Source organism: Ovis canadensis, chromosome 10 (genome assembly GCF_042477335.2).
Source record: "Ovis canadensis isolate MfBH-ARS-UI-01 breed Bighorn chromosome 10, ARS-UI_OviCan_v2, whole genome shotgun sequence".
Taxonomy (NCBI): Eukaryota; Metazoa; Chordata; class Mammalia; order Artiodactyla; family Bovidae; genus Ovis; species Ovis canadensis.
Window position 1 is genome coordinate 33,953,166 of NC_091254.1, and position 22,861 is coordinate 33,976,026.

The 22,861-nt window shown below is 39.8% G+C and overlaps 1 long non-coding RNA gene across 1 annotated transcript; it reads left to right on the forward strand.

Annotated features, from left to right (window-relative positions):
* The first annotated feature begins 374 nt into the window (after positions 1-374).
* On the forward strand, positions 375-21,293 carry LOC138446518 (uncharacterized). The gene is made up of 2 exons (XR_011259375.1): positions 375-645; positions 20,677-21,293. It is a non-coding gene; the product is annotated as an uncharacterized lncRNA (long non-coding RNA).
* The last annotated feature ends 1,568 nt before the right edge of the window (positions 21,294-22,861 follow it).

Here is a 22,861-nt window from a genome sequence, read left to right on the forward strand (position 1 = left end):
GAAGAGAATACAGATGAAAGAAAAAATTAATCAAAAGTTTGACAAAACAGGACTATATGAGGGTTAAAGGAGCCAGGATTATTTTTGCTTAGAAGAGAGAAACTTGTGGGTGCCTTAATAAAACTTTTCGGGTATATGAAGGGTTATTGTATGGAAACTGGTAACCAGCTGTTCTCTTTGCTGCTAAGAGGAGAACAAAGGGAAAAGTTCTCTAATTTCAGCACAGGGAAGCTAGGTTGAGCACAGGGAAGCATTTTCCCAAAGTGAGGTTTGCTAAGCATTGGACTGGATTACCATGAAATCTCTTTCTGGAGATGTTTGCAAATAAGTCGCTAAGAGTCCGACACGACTGAGCGACTTCACTTTCACTTTTCACTTTCATGCATTGGAGAAGGAAATGGCAACCCACTCCAGTGTTCTTGCCTGGAGAATCCCAGGGACGGGGGAGCCTGGTGGGCTGCTGTCTATGGGGTCGCACAGAGTCGGACACGACTGAAGTGACTTAGCAGCAGCAGCAGCAGCAGAAACTGATGTGGGAGGAATGGTTTGGAGAGGTGGAGTCTTGCCTAGGGCCCTGGAGAATCAACAAGGTGATCTGCCCCTTGCTGGTCCCTACACCAAGCCAGCTGACCTCAGTCTGACAAGGTATGGAGGAGTGCCAGGTTAGCTCTTGCCTTCAACTATTTTAGCGGATGTTGAGCCGGTGTTCACACTGCCGCAGGCTTGGTTTTCTTGGTATCTAATTATTACTTGGTGGGAAGTAGTGACTGGGCCAGGAGTGGAAGGAGGTAAAGAATGCTGCCTTGTCACAGGCAAAAATATACATAAGCCCCCTTCAAAGAATTCTGAGTGAATAAGGGAAAAGTTGATGAAGTGTGAGGGAGCCTTGTAACTTCTTTTTTTCTTTCCTTCCTTTCTTCTTTCTTTCTTTGCCTCAGATACAATTTTTTTCCTCAGCAATATAATTTCTGTGTGTTCATTCAAACTGCTTCTTCCTTAAATTTTTTGAGATACAGAAATATGTGTGTGTCTCCAAAGAAGCATTTCATTTAGTTCTTGTTAATAAACTTATTAGAATTTTAGATTTTTAGGCTTGCTTCAAATCTTGGAGTGGCTTTCTCATTTAAAACTGTGGAAGAGTTTTTCTAAGCTTATTAATAATCCCTAAATTGCATTGCCATGACAGTAGCAAATACTATACATATTACCACAAGAATTTAAGTAAAATCACATTAGCCAAAATAACTCAGTGTGCTCTTTTTAACCAAATTGCTAGTATGATACTTTTACTGAATTGAATTTTTCTATTTTTAAAAATTTATTTTATCATTTGGACACAAGGGATTTGACAATATTTACTCAGTTTTAAGTACTAAAATTTTGCATACTGGGTAATAAAATATTCTTGGTTGCTTCAAACACAGTTATTGCTATAGAATTACAATAAGAGATTGAATCAATACTAATAACTGATTATTAGTATTGATAATAACACTAATATTATTGGACTCCACCTCTCCACACACACGTGCACACACAGTCAAATGTAAATTGAACACTTAAGGTGAAAGATTATACCACTGCATTTTTAGCCTAGAGATTTCTCTCTTTCAACTGTTTTAAGAAGTTTTGAGAATAAAACTGTTTTAAACTTTCCTTCTGACATCATTTTACAAAAATGTCTTTAAAGAAAACGAAAGTAACATTTTACCGTGTAGCATCAGGCTAATGAACATGGACTATTCTTTCTCTTTTAGTCATTGCCTTTAATGCCCCATTCACAAAGATACATAAAGAAGCAACTGCAGTGAGGACTTGGTTTGGCAGGCAAGGAGGGACTTCTGCTCAATTTCCCACCCCACTGCCTAGCTTTGAACTGTTAATATAAAGTCTAGAAACCTGAACTCTTAGCTTTCTCTTCCCTCATAGGGGTAACCAGACCTATTCATATTAACATGGTCAACATCCCCCAAAAATTAATTGGTCAGTCTACTAGTCTTAGGGTTTGCTGAATTTTCTTTGTTCTTGCAAGATATTTAGGTCTATAAAACCTGATTTATTCAGGAACACCAGCAGGCTGCTTAAAGTTGGATTTTTTCATCTAAAGAATATAACAAACGAGAAGTAAGGGCAAGAAGTCAGAGAAAGCTTGATGCTTCCGGCCCAGGTAACTTAGTTAAGTCAGCAAGTCTTTCAGCTTTGCTAAAAGCGACAGCCAGAGGCTTGGGTTTGGTCAGTAGTCCATATGTGCCCTCTCTCTAATTGGAAAGGTCATATGTTACAGAATACTTTTTCAGTTCTTCAAAACTTGCTGCTGGGTTATCCTGATTTCTTGAAACAGTTTTTGAGCAGAGCTAGACTGCTAGATACATCTTCTGGGTTCATAGTAGCATTTGACACATGTGCACACATACACTTATTCTTCAGACTTCTGTGTGGTCAAGAAAGCTTGCTGTTCAGAACTCAAAGTTGGCCCAGGACACCAGACTATAGTGCTTGCTTTGTTTGTTTTGTTTGAACTAAACGTCTTCAAGTTTCGTTTTCAATTTTTATCGTAAAAACTGTGAAGGGAAGGTATTTGCTTGCTGTTGGGATTTGATTCCATCTTAAAGACCTGGAGCAGAAGCTTTATACAGATTTCAGAAAGCTGGTGTTTTATGATGCATGTGTAGTACAAGGTATAAAAATGCAAAGTAACCCAGGAAGAGTAAAAAGCAACATAACAACAAAAAAATCCCAAGTTGAATAGAACACCTCTCACAAGAGAAGCCCAGACCTTTAAGTAGTTGTAATATGCATATAACATGAGATATCTGTGAATGTTGGTCCCTAACAGTAGACAGATCTGACGGGCTCATATGTTCCTGTCCTTTTATTCATGTGGCCTGCTATTCGTATATTCAGATGCAGCAGATTCATGGGAGAATTTCTAGCAGGAGTTCTGGTATATTATTCTGTGTTATGGTTTCTCTATCTGTTTTTATGATGCACATCCTGTTGATTCTGCTCATGAAAGTAGAAAGGAACTATTTTGGAATATGGCTGCATTGTTGATATACATTTGATACTTTGTCTAAGATACTGAAAAGGCAGGTAAAGGCAAGAATATTTTAGCTTTTTAATTAAGATATACATTTCCTACCTGCCCAGCCTAAACACTGTTTTGGAGGATTAAAGGGAAGGGGAGGGTTCATGAGAGATCACTTTTAAAGGAAAAAAGAATGAAATATCAAGTTAAAAAGCAATATTATAAACTGCTAAAGGACCATCGTTTCAACACGAATAATATGCAAGTTATATAAAAGCCCTGTGTATGATATGTTTATTGTTATTAGTTTTTAGGCTTTATAGTCTTTGGGGACTTTGCTGGCCTGGATTTCTAGTTTAGTAGAGTACATTCAGCTGCATTGTGCATTTGAGTTCTATGGACCCCTTGTGCTTCATCCCTATTTACCTCATCCTTGTGGGCAAGCATCTGCTTTTTAATCTTACTTCTTAGGACTGCAGCTGGATTCTGGAATTCTGTGGCTGTCTGGTATTTTCTTCTGCATATTAATATGATTACATTGTACCAATGGTTCTCTTTTGATCCCTTCAAAATGAATATACTCCTAATATTTTTAGATTATAAAAATGAGGTAGCTTTGTTAGAAAATATTCAAACAGTATAGGAAAGTATGGAGGTTAACAACAAAAAAGACCTCGAGATAATGCTGGTAGTATGGTAACACATTCATGATCATCCTTACAGATGTTTCTCAATATACTTATGTTCATATATAAATATATACTTTTACATGCCCTTTTACATAAATGAAATAATACCAAAAAAACTGCTTTGTAATCTTTTCCTATACTAATAACTACAGATCTCATCATTATTTTACTGGACGTCTTATGTATATAATGTGTATAGAATGCTGCCTGGCATTCAATAGGCCCTTAACCAATAGTTGTTGAATGGATGAGCAATAATTTATTTAACCAATCTCCTGTTTTTAAATTTTTATTATTATTATTATTATTATTATTTTGGCCATGCCACTCAGCACATGAAATCTTAGTTTTCCCCAGCTAGGGACTGAACCCACGCCCCCTGCATTGGAAGCACAGAGTCTTAACCACTGGATCGCCAGAGGAGTCCTAACCAATCTCCTATTAATAGACATGGTTTATTTCCAATTTTTCACTATAGTAAATTACACTGCAATGAATATCCTTTTGTATCGTCTTTGTTCCCATGTACAATGATCTGTTTAAAGAAACTTCTTAGAAGTGGGTCAAATTGCTTAGAATTGCTGGTTCAACAGTTTGATAGTGATAAACTTGCTGAGTCACTAAATTTATGCTCAAGTTGTTCAAATTTATACCATCATCAATAGTACACAAAGGTAGCTGTCTTTACACATTCTCCCCAATGCTCTGATTGTCAGTCTTTTAAAATTTGCCATCTTGAAAAATTGCTCTACTGGATTTATTTGCATTGCATTGCTTATATCACAAGCAAAACTGAATATGTCTTTGCATAATATTCATTGTGTGTTCTTTGTCCAGTGGTTTTTCTTGAAAGAGAGAGACCTGTTTTATTCTGCTGAAGTCATCTAATTTTATAATCCTAAGCTATATCCCAAACAGGTGACAAAATACTTCCTTTAGTCAGGTATACTGGTAAGTGAACATGTGGACCCATAGTCTTCATTTGTCAGAGAGAGCAAAGAAGAGAATTTGGAGGTTTTACCTCTTAATGTAGTGTCTTTTTGTCTGAGGACCACAACTGAAGTTTTAAGAATTTATTAAAGAGACTGTAGTCATCTGGAGCAAAGATTATGTTGTTTAATATCTGGGTTCCAAAAAAGTGGGGAAAATCAGTTTCTTATTTATGCATATTAAAGTAACACTTTATTTCCAACTTCTGAATAAATGTTTACTTTTCTTTTGTTTGTTTTTTTTCAGCTTTATCATCAGGGTTCTGTAATGTGTGTGTGTGTGTGTGTGTGTGTGTGTGTGTGTGTGTGTGTATTTAATTAGAGAGAAACTCCCTCCTAACTTTATATGTAGTGTTGAGACCATCACTTTTTGAGTGAGGCCATTTTTTTCTCAGACTGAAGTTGCTGCTGAATTCCCAATATGAATAAATCACAAGGGTTTTAGTACCCTTCCACAGAGTGATAATAAAGTGCTTGTTTTTAAAAACAGTAGGTAGGTTATGTCCAGTGGGGTTAGTTTAAATTCTTAATTTTCCAGACCAACATGCCAGAAAATGAAGCTCGGTTTCTTGGTAATAATAAAGTGAACTCACTTCCAGCAGAGAGATTTTGCGGCTTGGGATGTGCCCCTGTATTTCCCCCTTCTTGAGCTCCCTTTTCCACTTGGCACACCTTGCTCAGCCCTCTCGCCTTGCCTGGAAAAGCATCCTCATCAGTGAGTACTTGTCGGTTTAGGGTGATAAGGATTAAAGGAAAGAGGGCTTTGTTTCAATTCAAATAACTGCATTAGTCACAGGGATACTTAATCCATTACACATTGTAGAATCCTCCAGCAAACTCCTTTTGTTCACCAGAGTGTTTTGCACTTAGTTAAGGGGAAAAAAATGAACAAGTGAATGCAAACTATGGAGGAACTGTCCAGTTCACAGAGTTCCGATTTTCCTGATTCTAAATTGTATAAGCGTTTGTTGTTGTTCAGTTGCTAAGTGGTGTTCCGACTCTTTGGGACCCCATGAACTGCAGCACGCCAGGCTTCCCTGTCCTTCACTACCTTCCAGAGTTTGCTCAAAATCGTGTCCATTGAGTCAGTTTTAAATTTTAATTTTTAATATATTTTAAAATTGTCGTTAAAATATACATAACATACAATTTACTATTTTAACTATTTTAAGTGCATTAAGTCAGTGGCATTAAATACATTCACATTATTGTGTGGTTGTCACCACCATCCATCTCCAGAACTCTTTTCATCTTGTAAAATTGAAACCCTGTGCCCATTAAACAAAAACTGCCCATTCTCCCTTTCCCCTGACCCCTGGCAACCACCATTCTATTTCATGGAGACTTTTTTGAGGGATATTATATCTCTTTCTTTTAAAAAGAGGGTAGAAATCCATCTTTTTAGGAATGGTTTTAGGTGCATTCCTGCCTAGACACACAGTTGGACAGTCTTATACTTTATACATCTTCCTGAAATGCATTTGGATCATTTCTACAGAAAACTTAAAAAAAAAAACAAAAAACTTCATCTTGCATCTCTTATCCCACTAACTTTTTGAAGCCATAAGAATATCTTATTAAGGATTATGCAAAATAACCTTCTACAAATCCTGATATTATTACACCGCCCCCAAAACTTCAAAGCATCAGGAAAGTTTCTTTTCTTTTTTTTTTTTAACTAAACCAGATTCAGCTGGCTACCCCACTTGGCTACAGAGTACTAAAGAAGAGACTGAACTTGATCCTGCAGCCCTTGCATACACAACACTCCCATTGACTCTAGAGAAGACTTAAGTGCATGAAAGGATTCCAGGATCAAAAGGTTAGCTCTACGGGGAGCTGTGTCTGCCTCCAGCAATCCATTTTTTTTTTCCTATTGACAGTGAAAACGTTTTATAGTACTTTTTCAAAGTTTTTCAAAAACAGGCTGCTTGTGAAAAAGTGAAAAGGCATCTAATTGAACTATATCCAGAGGAGATCATGGCTGAGACCAACAGGGAGGAAAACATTTCTAAATCATAGTGATATTGGCCAAATCATTTGTATTTGAAAAGTTAAGTGCTGGAGGCACTGGCTGAGGGGGGTTTTCATTATGAGACCTGGTTGGGCTGTGAAGCAGACTATGAGATAAACTAAAACACAAAACTTGGAGTTTTTATCCTTGTCTGCTAATGACTTAACACTGGCAGGCTACATTTTAGGAAATCTGTGAAATAGGGAAAAAATACATGCTATACCTAAATAATATAAATGTGCAGATGCTTAACTAATATTTATTCATTTCTGGGAAGATAAATGCCTTAAAACACTTCAAAAAGAGAAACTTCCTTAAGGAGAGTAATTAACATGGAAGAGTAGTAATAACATTTTTGAGGAAAGTGAGATATGGTTCCATGTGTGAAGAATGTGTAAAAATTCATTCATTTATCAAACATTTTTTGGTGCATTTACTATGTGCCAAATATTAATCTAATAGTTTTCCAAAATTTCAATTGAACAAGGATACAAAGAAATGGATTTACATTTAATAAAACAGGATGGATAGCTGGGGATACACATGTGTGTCTCAGATATTTTGCATTTTCAAATCACTCTTCGGTAGTGAATTTACCTCAATTTTCTCCAGCTTTACCTGGAATGTACAAATCTTGATTGGAAAATGGCTTCTGTGATCTTCCTCCTAGGAATAACTATTAGAATGTTTATCCTAATACATGTACCAGGACAGAGAATGCTACCTTGAGCTGACTTGAAAAGCATGTTTTATATTCAGAAAACCGGTGTAATGTCATTAAAGTTTTGATCTTAAGCATCCTGCATCGTATGAGCAATGGCAAGGCTTGGTGAGGAGCTTGTCTGAACAGTTCTCTGGCCTTTTCACATAATTGGGCTTGACAGTTTTCTGCCATTGCGCAGGATAACTGCAGTTGATGGTGTTCATGTTTTTACTTAAGGGCCATTGAATTGTATTAGAAACTTTATACTACTCTCTTGTAATCCTGTAAGTCAGCTTTGAGTCGCATGATTGAAAGTGAAGAATAATATACCACAAAACAAAAATTACTCATGCAGTTAAAGCTTTCTCTGTGTAGTTTTAGAAACAACCAGTCCACAGAGAATAAGGCTTATGAAAGAAATGAAAATACATGCTCATCCTTACCCACTCCTTGTTGTCTAGGCCTGTTCGGATCTGGTGAAAACATGAAGCCACTTACTCTAAGTGGTATTGGATAGCTACTTTATTCAGCTTCTGGAAGGTTGATGCTTATAGAGACAGGATTTAAGATTTGAGAGGATGGGGGAAGGTGCTAGCAAACTCTTCTAGGTAGCACATGCCCAAAGACCCACAGAAATCAAGTGTGTTAAAATTTCCAATCACTTTAAGTTTCCTTAGGAATTTTTACATGTTTCCTGGGTCATGTCCTTAAAATTTTGTTTTTTTTTTATTGGAGTGTAGTTAATTTACAGTGTTATATTAGTTCCTACTGTATAGCAAAGTGAATCAGTTATACATATACACAAGACCACTCTTTTTTAGATTATTTTCCCATATAGGTCATTACAGAGGATAGAGTAGAGTTACCTGCAAGAATTGGGGCTTCCCAGGTGGCACTCGTGGTAAAGAATCCGTCTGCCAATGCAGGAGATGTAAGAGACTCGGGTTTGATCCTTGGATGGGGGAGATCCCCTGGAGGAGGGCACGGCAACCCACTCCAGTATTCTTGCCTGGAGAATCACATGGACAGAGGAGCCTGGCAGACTACAGTTCTTAAGGGCGCAAAGAGTTGCACATGACTGAAGTGACTTAGCATGCACATATGTACCTGTAAGAAGCATCACTTATGCTCAGACCTCCCTGACATACCACCCTCCCTGAATCAGTTCCTCCTCTGTGCCAAAATTATAATTAGTTAGCACATGGATCATAATCAGTACTGTTTCGTGGTATTTTCTTTTCATGAGTGATTGCCTCCTTGAAGGAAAGCAGTGTGTAGTATCCACTTTTTTTATTCCTACAATCTCACATGATAGCTGACACATTAGTAATTTAACAAATATTTACTGCTTAAACAAATTCAGTGCTATAGTATGATTTTTAATAGCTACCTAGTGTTATATATCCTATCATGGGCTATGTACTTATGCAGTGGTTAAGTTGACTTGCTGAAATAGATCTAGAAAAGACCGAGGGCAGTGACTGATTGACAAACGGTTCTTGAGTGCACTCAGAAAATCAAAGAGGAATGACAGGGAGCAGGCTCCCAAATTTCTGTTCCAGCCAGTTAACACTAAGCTCTAAAACTTGCCCCTAGTGTCATCCCAGGGCATTATTTCCCAGAAGAACCCTACTAAAATTCAAAGATGTCCCTTTGTAGTGTTAGCACACTAATTGAGGTGATTTTGTCTAACTAAGCAGTTATCTATGGAACCAAGAAAGGAAGGTCCGGGAGGAGTAGGATGATAGATATCCAGGTGTAGAAAAGAAGTTGGAGGAATAAAGGTCCTGTGAATATAATAACGTTTGTGGAAGGGAGGCCAGGGGTAAGCACAAAGCACGGAAATTTGGCAGCTTGATGTAGCATACACATCCTAGATGCGGGGGCTTTGTTGGGGTGGAGGATGATAGAAACAATGGAGTAAATCTGATAAGGAGGTTAAAGATCCCTGAAGACAAATGCAACCTATTTTACAACCTGAATTGAAGTTTGGTCTTTTTTTTTTTTTTTTTTTTAATTTTTCCAGAAAAGAAAATCTTTTTTTCTAATTAAGGTTGCTTTACAATGTGTTAGTTTCTTGCTGTACAATGAAGTGAATCAGCTATATGTATATATATGCGTCCTCTGTTTTGGATTTCCTTCCCATTTAGGTCATCACAGAAGATTATGTAGAGGTCCCTGTGCTATACAGTAGGTTCTCATTAGTTATCTGCTTTATAGATAATTGGGCTTCCCTGAGAGCTCAGTTGGTAAAGAATTTTCCTGCAATGCAGGAGACCCCGGTTCGATTCCTGGGTCAGTCAGGAAGATCTGCTGGAGAAGGGATAGGCTACCCACTCCAGTATTCTTGGGCTTCCTTTGTGGCTCAGCTGGTAAAGAATCTGCCTGCAATGCGGGAGACCTGAGTTCGATCCCTGGGTTGGGAACATCCCTTGGAGAAGGGAAAGATTACCCACTGCAGTATTCTGGTCTGGAGAATTCCATGGACTGTACAGTCCATGGGGTGCAGAGTCAGATACAACTGAGCGACTTTCACTTATTTACTTATAGATGTGGCTTAAAGCTCAACATTCAGAAAACTAAGATCATGGCATCTGGTCCCATCACTTCATGGGAAATAGGTGGGGAAACAGTGGAAACAGTGTCAGACTTTATTTTGGGGGGCTCCAAAATCACTGCAGATGGTGACTGCAGCCATGAAATTAAAAGACACTTACTCCTTGGAAGGAAAGGTTATGACCAACCTAGATAGCATATTTAAAAGGAGAGACATTACTTTGCTGACTAAGGTCCGTCTAGTCAAGGCTATGGTTTTTCCAGTGGTCATGTATGGATGTGAGAGTTGGACTATAAAGAAAGTTGAGCGCCGAAGAATTGATGCTTTTGAACTGTGGTGTTGGAGAAGACTCTTGAGAGTCCCTTGGACTGCAAGGAGATCCAACCAGTCCATTCTGAAGGAGATCAGTCCTGGGTGTTCACTGGATGGTCTGATGCTGAAGCTGAAATTCCAATATTTTGGCCACCTGATGCAAAGAGCTGAATCATTTGAAAAGACCCTGATGCTGGGAAAGATTGAGGGCAGGAGGAGAAGGGGACAACAGAGGATGAGATGGTTGGATGGCATCATCGACTCAACGGACATGGGTTTGGGTGGACTCCGGGAGTTGGTGATGGACAGGAAGGCCTGGTGTGCTGCGATTCATGGGGTTGCAGAGTCAGACATGACTGAGCAACTGAACTGAACTGAATAATGTATATATGTCAATCCCAATATCCCCATTCATCCCATCCCCACTTGGCAGGGATTGGCTGTGACTCATTGTGGGGGCAAGGACATTGGTAGCTGAAGCATCAGGAAGACATTATTAATGTTATTACTATTATTTTTTGTTTATTATTCTGTTGCTCTTTTTTCTATTATTCTTTCAATTTTTTAAATTTGTTTTTTATGCTTTTATTTTTGTTTTTCTTTTTTTTTTTAAGTCTCTTTTTAAACTCTATTTTCAATTTTTACTCTACTTTTTTGGAATTTGGTCTTTACAGTAGCTCTTCATGGGAGATTAGAAGGCCTTTGCCTGTATGTGGAAAAAGGCTTCACCTCAAGTCTTTACTCTGCTTGATTGAGGTTGCTTGGGTTGGGGTGCTGGCTCAAGGAGAAGTTCTGAAGCCAAGTCCAGACTCAGGGGAAGGCATTCCATCATTTAATGATTTCTGCCACAGGTCCAAGGGGAATAAGCAGTCAGTCAATGCAGCCAGAGATTCTCCTGCATTTTTGAGAATTAAGTAGATCACCAATGACAGTGACAACCCAGTCCAGTCCTGACAAGAGTGAGAAGAGCTTGGGAGATCTCGTTAATGAATCTATAAGAGTTAATGACTCTACAGGAGCCCTGAATGCCCTAACTAAGTATCCTCCTTGCATATTTGTGTAAACCTGGAAAATTGCTTCTTGAAGAGAAAAGGAAGTGATATTTTTAGACTTGGATCAGCATTTCCAGCACATCTATTGATGGGCTAGCTCTTCAGTGTTTACATGGCAACGGGATGAGCTATTATTAGTACTGCTCACATCATGGGGTATCAGAATGTATTTTGTTGTGTTAGACCAGCTATACAGATTGTTTTTTGATTTTTTTTTTCCAAAAAAGTTGAGTGCATTGATTTATTGGAATTACTGTTGACATTTTAGCTGTGATTCTGTTTTTTCTCAAATATCAGACTGTGAATTCTCGTGTTCTTGAGAGAAGATTTTTGAAGACAACAGAACACTAAATGACATTTTAGTGCAATGATTTTTGTCTTGAATGTTTGCTATGTTTCTGACACTGTGTGCCGAGTGCTGTAGTGGATACCACAGAAATGAAGAGAATACCTCAAGGAACTTGTAATTTATTGAGAGACAAGGCATCTTTTTTTTTGTAATGTGTCTATTCAAAATGTTTGCCCACTTTTTCAAAAGATGGGTTGTTTTATTTTTATTATTTAAAAGCATTGAGGTATAATTGACAAACAACATTATATTAGTTTCAGGTGTACAACATGATGATTATATATTTGTATTTATTTTGTATTTATTGCAAATGATCATCACAGTAATTCTTGTCAACCTCTGTCACCATCGTGCCCAGTCACTTTTCAGTCATGTCCGACTCTTTACAACCCCATGGATGGTAGCCCATCAGGCTCCTCTGTCCATGAGATTTTTCTCAGTAGGAGTACTGGAGTGAATTGCCATGCTCTCTTCTGGGGATCTTCCAGACCTAGGGATCGAAGCTGCATCTCCTGCATTGCAGGCGAATTCTTTACTGCTAAGCCATCAAGGAAGCCCCTCTCACCATATGTAGTTACAAAATTGTTTTTTCTTATATTGAAAACTTTTATGCTCTTCACAACTTTCAAATATGTGACGTGGTGTTTCCTCCTTATCTATTTCATTTACTCCACCATCCTCCACTTCTGGCAACCACTAATTGGTTCTCTAAATCTGTAAGCTTGTTTTGTTTGTTTTTTTCTGTTTTCCTTAGATTCCACATTTAGGAAAGATTATTTGGTATTAGAGACAAGGCATCCTTGAATCAGGGAAATAATAAGATAATATATGATACATATGGGGAAACCCAGGTTGGTTCAGTGGTAAAGAATCTGCCTGCCAATGCAGGAGATGCACATTTGATCCTTGGGTTAGGAAGATCCCCTGGAGAAGGAACTAGCAACCCACTCCAGTCTTCTTGCCTGGGAAATTCCATGCACAGAGGAGTGTGGCGGCTTACAGTCCATGGAGTGGCAAAAGAGTCAGACGTGAGTGAGTGACTAAACAACAACATCATATAATACATATATTCATAATGATTTAGTAGTTTAGAGAAAGGAAGGAACAGTGGGATTATTTAAATAGCTAATATACCCATCGTCTGTTCCTCTCATTTAGTGACTCTGGAGCCCCATGAGAGACGGGATGAGGAGAATGGAAGAAGGCTTGCTCATCTCTTACTCCTTTGCTCATGCGGTATTGCTCTTGTGAGTCAATGTCTATGGAAATGTGGGGAGTGACAGGAAAATCATTCTCAGAAATGCAGATGAAGGTAGTGATGGTGGAATATTAACCAACAGTAGCTCTTGCTTTCTGTCCGCCAGCCCAGAGAACCGAGTACACATATACGCTCTTCTAGGTAATGCAGATCATTCCTGGATGGTCGCAGGTCTGTCTGAGGTCACAGGGACTTACTTTAATTTCTGTTTTTTCCAGTTAAGCAGCTGTTTCAGGCAGGGAGAGACAAGAGCCACACATGGCTTCCCCCTTATTTCCTCCCTTCTCTCACCTCCCTGCCCCATTCTTTATCATTTCACTGATTTCTTTTTCTCTCTTCCTCCTAGTGGTTGTATCTACTTTTCCCTAGACTCCTAGTTTCCCTTTCACAACTCTTCATGGCTCTCTACATGCCATTTTCTCTGTCTAACCCAGAAGCAACATTTAGAATTGGACACGGAACAGTGGATTGGTTCCAAATTGGGAAAGAAGTACATCAAGGCTGTATATTGTCAACCTGCTTATTTAACTTATGTTCAGAGTACATCATGCAAAATGCCGGGCTGGATGAAGCCCAAGCTGGAGTCAAGATTGCCGGGAGAAATATCAGTAACCTCAGATATACAAATGATACCTCCCTTATGGCAGAAAGCGAAGAGGAACTAAAGAGCCTCTTGATGAAAGTGAAAGAGGAGAGTGAAAAAACTGGCTTAAAACTCAATGTTCAAAAAACTAAAATTATGGCATCCGGTCCCATCACTTCATGGGAAATAGATGGGAAAACAATGAAAACAGTGACAGACTTTATTTTCTTGGGCTCCAAAATCACTGCAGATGGTGACTGCAGCCATGGAATTTAAAGACAATTGCTCCTTGGAAGAAAAGCTATGACCAACCTAGACAGCATATTAAAAAACAGAGACAAGCCTTTGCAGACAAACGTCCATCTAGTCAGAGCTATGGTTTTTCCAGTAGTCATGTATGGATGTGAGAGTTGGACTATAAAGAAAGCTGAGCACCGAAGAACTGATGCTTTTGAACTGTGGCATTGGAGAAGACTCTTGGTCCCTTGGACTGCAAGGAGATTCAACTAGTCCATCCTGAAGGAAATCAGTCATGAATATTCATTGAAAGGACTGATGCTGAAGCTAAAGCTCCGATTCTTTGGCCACCTGATGCAAAGAACCGACTCACTGGAAAAGACCCTGATGCTGGGAAAGATTGAAGGCAGGAGGAGAAGGGGATGACAGAGGATGAGATGGTTGGATGGCATCACTGACGTGATGGACATGAGTTTGAGCAAGCTCTGGGAGTTGGACAAGGAAGCCTGGCATGCTGCAGTCCATGGGGTCGCAAGAAATTGGACATGACTGAGCGACTGAACTGAACCCTGAAGAAACGAGAAGAGAATGAAATAATTGTTTCCAAACAAGACTTTTCCCTTCTTTCCATGTTTGGAAAAGCACCTCCTGGAAAATTAGCTCTTGAATTGTAGGAACTGAATTATTTTTGTTGTTCTGTACACGTCCCAGTGTGTTTACATCATTCCATAAAGTTTGAGAGCAATTAAGTCACCTATCATATATAAGACATTCTGAGCTTCATGCTAGATAAATGATGCATTGCTATATCTTACACATTCATTCATTCACTGAATAAAGAGATAAGCAGAAGCCAGATCTCATTAGGCCTTATAGGTCATAATGAAGGATTTATTTTTCTTTCATTTCTTTTTAGATTCCACATATAAGGGATGTCATTCAATATTTCTCCTCTGTCTGACTTACATCACTCAGTATGACAATCTCTTGGTCTATCCTTGTTGCTACAAATGGCAGCATTCCATTCTTTTTAATGGCGGAGTGATACTCCATTGCATATATGTACCACAGCTTCCTTCTCCACTCCTCTGCTGATGAACACAGGTTGCTTCCATATCTTGGCTGTTGTAAATAGTGCTGCAGTGAACATTGGGGTGCATGTATCTTTTTGGATCATGTTTTTTTTTTTTTTTTCCTGGATATATGCCCAGAGTGGGATTACAGGGTCATATGGTAGCTCTATTTTTAGTTTTTAAAGGAACCTCCATACTGTTCTCTGTACTAACAAAAAGGTTTAGTTTTGATCCTAAGGACTGTGGGAGACTTGGAGACTGACAGAGTCTGATTTGATATTTAAAAGTTGTGGCTGCAGTATGAGAATCCATGAAAGGGCAGGATGAAGAGAAGCTCCTCTGAGAAGCTATTACAGTATTCCAACCTAAAGATAATGGTAGCTTAGACTAGGGTGTTTGGAGTAGAAATGGGGAGAAGTGGGCCAATTCTTGCCAAAATATGTCTTTGCAGGCCCAATCCTATTTCTCACACTGGTGTCGCCTTTATTTATGGCTAGAGGCTAGCTACAGCATTCATGTTCTTAGCTTAGTGTCTGAGCAGCTAGCTGATTTAAAACCACAGAAGCTGGGCAGCACTGGATTGGATGTAATCCTGACTTACTAGCCGTTCATGCCTATTGTAGGGCCCTGATGCTGCTCAGAATGTGTGACAACTTGATTACTACATTCCTCTGGCTTAAAATATATTTTTTAATGAGAAAGAGATGCTGGGAACTTCCCTAGCAGTTCAGTGATTAAGACTCTGTGTTTCCACTACAGGGGGCTCAGGTTCAACCCTACGGCATGGTGGTGGCCAAAAAAGTAAAAATACAAGTTAATTTTTAAAAAAAATTAGAAAAGAGATTTTGGAACTGATAGTTTAATAAATTGCAAAATGCTTCTCTCATCCATTTCATACTTCATTGGCATTGTTGTGTGAGGTGTTTCATCCAATCAGTCTATTAAAATGAGAGGTTTAATATTTGGAGCATGGGGATACCAGTGTGGCCTTGGAAAACACCAAACAGCACTAGACGTGACAGGAGTCATTTTCACACATAATTACTGAGGGCTGGGTGCATGCAAGATAAGAAGCAAGGTGTGCCTTTGCTTCCAAGAAAGCTGAGGAGAGAAAGTAGCCAAGTTACTGGAGAGCTTTCAAGTGCTGGCCTTTTCCAGCCTCCACCATTCAACCTGGGTGGGTGCTGTTCTTACCCCTATTTTATGACAAGCACAGAGGCACCGTGTCTGTCTCAGGTCACACTGCTGTTCTGTGCAGAGCCATGAGCTAAACCCAGAGCCCATGGTCTCCCCACGCTGTAGGTACCACTTTACAAGATGTCAGATGCTGGACTTCCCTAGTGGTCCAGTGGTTGAGAATCTGCCTGCTGATGCAGGAGACACAGGTTTGATCCCCGGTCTGGGAGGATCCCACATGACACAGAGCAACTAAGCTCGTGTGCCTCGACTACTGAAGCTCACACACTGTAACGAAGAGTAGCCCCCATTTGTCTCTGCCAAAGAAAGACTGTGGGCAGTGTCAAAGGCCCAGAGCAGCCAAAAATAAATAAATTAAAAATTAAGAAAAAAAGATGTCAGATATCTTTTGTTTGAATACTCCCCCAGCTGCTTCACAGCTATAAGATCTTGGAGAAAATGTTCTAATCTCTCTGAGCCTCAGTTTCCTTATCTGAAAAATACGGATAACAGTATTTCCTCAAAAGGGTATGCAGGAAGCGTGTATGTGTGTTTCTGGTTGACAGTAGACAGGAACTACATTTTGTGTTCCCTTTCTTTTGTGACCCACCAAGAGGAAGTGTGATGTGATTCTGTTGTAGAGTCCTAAGCAAGCATGGCAAGTTTGTTTTTTTTTTTTTCAATTTCACAACTGTCAGAAAAGCTTGCATTAGACGTTTGGGTATGGGGGTTAGGAGAAGTCTGCGAGACTGTGGGATTTGCGTGCAGAATATCTGTGCCTGGGAAGAAAGGCATTCCCAAGCTCCGTAGGCCATCGCACCAAATTCAGGTAGCAACAGGAGGGGAAGGAGGCATTGTTTATATAAGGCATATAATAAATGAAGCCCTCAAGTCCGGTGGGGTCAGTTTTGTGTGTCATTGGGAGCTGAAATTAATGGTTATTTCCCTTTGAAGGATCAGCTCTTCAGACAATAGCAAATGGAATAAAGGGACTTGACACTTTTTGTGAGGGATCATGTTTATTTTTTCCAGTCTGATGGAAACCAATTTGCCTCCCCTGAAACTAGACATGTAAGCTTTGATAAGCTGACAAGAGGGGGAAAAAGACAACAACCACAAACTTTCAGTCTGTAGCAGACTCTCTGTCTCTCTGTCTCTCTCTCTCTATTTATACATATATATGTATATATATACACATTTGCAAACAGTTTAATTAATTGTTTACTTTTGCCTGCACTGGGCCTTCATCGCTGCTCATGGGCATTCTCCAGTTGCTGCAAGCGGGGGCTGCTCTTCACTGGGGTGTACCAGTGCACGGGCTCCTCATTTCGGTGGTTTCTCTTGCTATGGCTCCCAGGCTCTAGAGCAGGCTTAGTTGTTCCACAGCATGTGGGACCTTCCTGTACCAGGGATCGAACCCATGTTTCCTGCATTGGCAGGTGGATTATTAACCTCTGGACCACCAAGGAAGTCCTCTAGCAGACTCTTCAAAATAATGTGTGAGACAATAGTCCTGCTAAACTTTCTACAAAGTGATCCTTACATGCATGTGAGGAAGACAAGAAACTACCACTCTGGGAGAAAAAAATGCCAAAAAGGTAATCTTAATTATTGAACTGTACCGTATTGGCCTGAAGTTTTTTAAAAGTGGAGTGTGGAGGCAACATTTAGGGAGGATTCTCCATCTCACTGGCTGACTATGCTTCAATTATTGACCAGAGATGTATCAATACATTTTTAGAGAGTGATACAATTAATACCACCATGAGAAGTTGTTAGAGCTTAAAATTGGTCAAGAGTTCATTATACAACTTGTGATTGTCATTATCACTCACATTTGGCTCTGTTAGGTTTTTGTTCCAACTCTGTGTATGTTATAAACATAAAAGGTTTCGAAGATAACACATTGCAAAATTTTGAGTGAAGGATTTGGTGAATTTTAGGCAAGTACTTTCTCTGATCGTCCAAGTGACATGTGACAGAATGTCTCAGAAGATGATAGTTCTTCAGAATATTCTGATTCATATGATGTGATTAGACCAACAACAAGATAAAAAACTCCAGTGATGGATTCTGATACAGAAAGTGAAAGTGAAATTCATGGTGCTGGAGAATGCTTCCTTGCTTCTATGGAACAGTGGATTGAAGATGACATTTCAGAAAAGTTAGAAGACTTTAGAGGTGTGTCAGGTGTACAAAGTACTATTGAATGGAATAACCCACAAAGTGTTAGAGAAAGAACATAATTAATTTTTGACTGACCAAAATAAAAATTGCCAACCACAGGCGTTACTTTTTGCAAACATTTCTCTGGTCAATGATGAGTTAAAATCACTGAAGCATGGACGATTGCTGGACCTTTACTCTTCTTTCCTTACTTGTCATCTGTTTTGAACCAAGTCTTACAGGTATATAGAGACACCCAGAGGCTTTGTTAGACTCATCAGTGTCCTATCTTTGGATTGCTTCTCTTCCAACTCTGTTTTCCTACAATACGGTCTATTTCACACCAGCGGCCAGGCTCCAGCAATCAAATAATGAAAGCTCTGAAAAAGGTGCTACCAGTGTGTCCACAGGATTATGATGTTTCTAAGTTTTGCAAAAGCAAGATTAAACAAAAATTATGTATTTATCTATTTTTGGCTGTGCTGGGTCTTCGTTGCTGCTTGGGCTACTCTCTGGTTGTGGTGTGTGGGCTTCTTGTCTCAGTGGCATCTCCTGTTGCAGAAAATGGGCTCTAAGGCATGAGCGCTTCAGTGTTTGTGACGTCGGTTCAGTATCGCAGCTCCTGGGCTCTAGAGTATAAGCTCAGTAGTTGAGATGCATGGGCTTAGTTGCTCTGTGGCATGTGGGATCTTCCTGGGCCGGGGATTGAGCCCACGTCTCCTGCTGGTATTGATGGGTGGATTCTCTACCACTGAGCCACCAGGGAAGCCTGCAAAGCAAGATGTTTTAAATGCAGGTACTCAAGATCACCTTCTCTTTCCACTCTGATTTCCTCTCTGTCACCATTTGTCAGCTGCCATCTGAGTGATGATTATATTTTGGATCTGGCTAAGAGGAAGTTGAATTGGGGATCCAAGCATTGATAGTTTAGTGGGATAGTTTTACGTAGTTTGAAGTCCCTTTTATAACCATCTAGGTGAGGAACTACATGGGACTTCCCTGGTGGCTCAGGGAAAGCATCTGCCTACAATGCGGGAGACCTGGGTTCGATCCCTGGGTTGGGAAGATCCTCTGGAGAAGGAAATGGCAACCCACTCCAGTACTCTTGCCTGGAAAATCCCATGGGTGGAGGAGCCTGATAAGCTACAGTCCATGGAGTCGCAAAGATTTGGGCACGACTGAGCGACCTCACTTTACTTTACTTTAGGTGAGGAAAGGCTTCTTTGAATACTCCTACCACCTTGGATGCTCACCAGCATGGATGGGGAGCCAAGGTGAGCACCAGAGGTTCTAAGGCTATGAGCCAGTCCTCCGGCAGTCATCACAGGAAGTACAGGGGGACATGGAGGGAAAAGAAGATTGGAAGCAAGGTTTGAGTTCAGCTGCGGAAAATTCTTACCTTCAGCAGACATAAAGTTGTGAGAAGATTGATGCTCTCTTGTCTGGAAAATAGTTGATTATGTTGAGCATCCGATTATAAACTCACTGTGTGAATGAATAGCGTGGAATAGATTTTGTTAGAACACTTGTGCTTGTAGGGCGCAGGCTGTAGGCAGTACAGCAAGAATGTCTGTGGGAGAAGATGCATGTTTCCAGCATCCTATTCTGGGTCTCATCTTCTTGTATCTATTGCATCTTGTCCCAAGAAAACTTGGTAGTTTCTGTGGGGAAAGATGACCAAAATTGCCACCAAAGCAGAAGAAACGCTCTGAGAAACTAGTATTCAGATGACAAAACTCTCACACACATTCATCACACACATCTCACATACAACCCACAGTACGTGGCATAAGAATAATTCAAGTTTTCTGTTACATAACTCAATGCAATGTAGAAACGTTAGAATTGTTCTTGTGTGTGTCTTAACTTCAGAATAGTTTTGTATTTTTTGCCAGTATTATTGTTCTTACAAAAATTCAGATGTGACCAGAAAGATGTATGTGTCTTGAAAGCCAAAAGTAGAAATTGAAAGAAATTATTTGTGCTACTTGTCATCACTTAAAAAAATTGTAGGGACATCCCCCTGGTGGGATGACTGGTGGTTGGCACTTTGCCTCCCAGCCCAGGGGGTGTGGGTTAGATCCCTGGTTGGGGAGTTAAGATTCCACTTGCCTTGTGGCCAAAAAAAAAAACCATAAAACAGAAGCAATATTCTAACAAATTCAATACAGACTTAAAAATGGTCCATGTGGAAAAAAAAAAAGCTTAAAAAATAGTAACGTGTAATTACTCATTCTCCATAATTAATTTTTGTATTGAATCTTGTATTTTATTTTCCTTAAAGAGGGTATCAAGTTAAAAAATTCACAATGTGAGAGTTAAGTTTTATTTGGGGCAAAAGAAGGACTGCAGCCTAGGAGACAGCACCTCAGATAGCTCTTGGAAACTGCTCCAAAGAGGCAGGGAGATGGTCAATATATATGTGATTTTGGCGAAGGGGGAGCCCATGAAATCAAGCACATTGGTTTTGTTTTTGTTTTTTTTTTCCAGAAGGTTTCTGCTGGTCATGAGGGAGCAGTCATCACCATGAAGGATTTTACTGCTTTTCTGGGAGACACAAGAATTGGGGTCATAAAATCAGCTCCGGAAAATATCTAACTGTCTGAAGACCTGTCCTGCCAGTCCCTCCTCCACCTTCCCTGAGGACAGCATGCCTCATTTCTCCTCTCCACCCTGAACTCCTTTCAGGAGGTGTCGAGGATCTGCAGCTGCAGCAGCACATGGTTTAATCCTTGTTGAGGTAGATGGCCAGTGCCAATTTGGAGTTGACGGGTCACAACGTTTGTATGAGCTTTAGGCCCTGTAGAGCCTGGGTCCGCTCAGCTCCATACCTTCACTCTTAGGTGTGTGTGTTCAGTAGGATCTGGGAGTCGTGTGTGTGTGTGGGAGGGGTGGGGGGCTGCATGCTGAAATAGAAGGAGAAGCCTTGATTCTACCACCTACAAGCTGTGTGGCTTCAGCAAGTTTCTTAGCCTCTCTGAACTTCAGTTTCCTCAGCTATTATGTTTGGATGATCCTTCTTCACAAGATTGTTGTAAGATTTCAAAGAATACTTAACATAGTGTGGGGCATGTGATCAGCACTCAATAAATCTTACTTCCCCTTTCTCCCTCTCTCTCTCTGGAATGGTTCATGGGTTTATCTGAGGTCAGGGACTCAGGGGAGGAAATATTTTGTCTTTTCAAAATGAGTTTTGATATAAGGATATTAAAAAGAGTGCTGGGGTTTCCCCTGTGATTCCTGTCTTTAACAAGCCCAATACAAAATGAATCACAGCGATATTTTCTCTGAGTATAAGCAAAGAATGAAGTGCTTTCATCAGTTGTAAAGAGTATTGGGCTGAAAGTTCCAATTCAGTGTGTCAGCCACACGCACACACACACATATATACACACACAGACACACCACACGCATGCACACTCACACACTCTTTCTCCTATTTGTTTGATATGGCTCAAGGATTAGATGATTCTGAATCACTGAAGTTTTTCTTAAAAACTTCATCTGTCAATCAAAAATATTGATTAGCAAAGCCCCAAACCATGTGTTAGGTTCTCATGAGATATAGAAATCTGAGAACTGGGATTTGCAGTTTGTGTCTTCATGAGCAAATAGTTTTTTTCTGGGGTGTGCCCTGGAACAAACAGCACAACCTTTCTGATAGGGTTGCTTCAGTCACATACATGCAGACATAGTCTCTGGGTGGTGGGAGTGGGAAGTGGAAACACAACGTTTGCTGAATCCTGACTTGCTGTCAGGGTATCAGTCAGCCTGCAGAGCAGACTGACTAATGTCTGTGATGTTGGACCATGAACTCTTTTCTTCAAGGGCGAGATCCAATAGTACCTTTTTTTTTTTTTTTTTGCAGTTCCTACCAGGGCTAACATAGTAGGTGTTCAGAGTATCTATCGAATCAATTTATAATCTCTATATAGTAGAATTAAAAAGAAAGACTTTTAAAGTGCCCAAAGGGTTTCCCTTTTTGAAAAAAACCTGCAGTGTTTGATTAATAAGCATAAATATTATGTCTCTTGCCATGATATTTTTGAAGAAGGGGAATATTTTTCAAATGGGAAATCAAAATTGGTTTACTTCACTTATTTTGCTGGTAAGCTCTTCCTTCTTGGTATGAAAGAAACCATCTTTTCTTACATAAGCAAGTCCAGGGTCATCTGAGAAATTAGCATACTTGCAAAGACCAAAAAATCACAAGTAGACTCTCAGCTGAGTGAAGAGCAGTGTGGACTCTAACCTGCTGGCAGTTAGAAAGAAAACCTGTTTTCTGAGATTACCTCTGTCCCCCTGTAACTGTCATACATAACTGATTTCTAATGAAGAGGAATTGTTGGTCAAGTAAGAAAGAGTCTATGTAATATATGTCCTAATGGATTATTCGTTTACCCTCTGCATATTAAACAAAGCTGGGTGCGTATAGTTTATCCAAATTTGTTTGAGACTATCTTGGTTAATTTTCCTGTTTTCTGAACTACTGAGTGAAATAAACTCACTCAGGTTGTCAAAGTGAACCCACTTAATCTGGTTGACATCATGGTGTCTGGGTGAGATCTACCTGGGATCTAGTCTATTTGGCTGCTAAACACACACAGACAGACATACACACTTGTTTAAAAATATTTATCCAGGTACACCTTGTGGCAAGGGTGTGCTGAGGACT